Here is an 884-nt window from a genome sequence, read left to right on the forward strand (position 1 = left end):
TATCCCACTCTCTGGGCCAAGTTTTAGGACCACCATGTTGGTCCAGCATCTGTGTCAGTCAGGGTTCTCCAGGGGAACAGAACCAATTGGATGTGATTGTGCATGTTTGTGGGACTGTTGGGGGAGAGAGGAAGAGAGCTTTATTTTAAGGAACTCACGTACATGACTATGGAAGCAGCACACACTGGGTCCTCCAAGCAGCACATGCCAGGTCCTCCCAGCAGCCATCCAGCATCTTGTAAAACGAAGGCTGCCCTAGGGGGCATTCAGGGTGTTCTTCGCTAGAGCTGGGTCAACGAGGATGAGAATCTGGGGTTCAGGAATTTAGTTCGGTGTCGTTTTCTTTCATTTTCAAGTGGGACTAAGCAACCTGGGTCTTGGGATTTGATTTTCAGCCATAAATTTCTAAGCCACACATAGTAGGACCACTCAGGGGTAGGATCCAACCAGCTGCCATGTGACCGAGGAACAGAGCGAGAGGCAACAGTCTCCTACCCTAGGGAGAGGGCTTTCAGTTTCGCCTCGGAGCATGATGCCCCGTGCTCTCCACGGGGCTGAGCAGATGACCCTGTACCCCCAGTTTATGGGGTGATTTAGGTTGCAAAGATGATGGGTTTGCAGTGGCTTCTCCTCCCCCCTGCGGGACCCTCATTCAGCTCCTCTGTCTTCTTAAAGACGCCAACGAGCCTGGTGAGTTGACAGCCCATCCCCGTCCTGAGGCCCACTTTCCCCTCAGAACCTGGAGCCTTATGCTCTACAAACTCTGCTTCTGAAAACTCAGCTCCTTCACTGGTCGTCTGGTTGCCCACCCAGGGCAGGGGGTTTCAGCTGCAGCCACAGCAGCTAGCACACGGGTGGCATATAATGATGACAAGCTATTTGTG

The sequence above is a fragment of the Hipposideros armiger genome, unplaced genomic scaffold (assembly GCF_001890085.2).
Source record: "Hipposideros armiger isolate ML-2016 unplaced genomic scaffold, ASM189008v1 scaffold_970, whole genome shotgun sequence".
Taxonomy (NCBI): domain Eukaryota; kingdom Metazoa; phylum Chordata; class Mammalia; order Chiroptera; family Hipposideridae; genus Hipposideros; species Hipposideros armiger.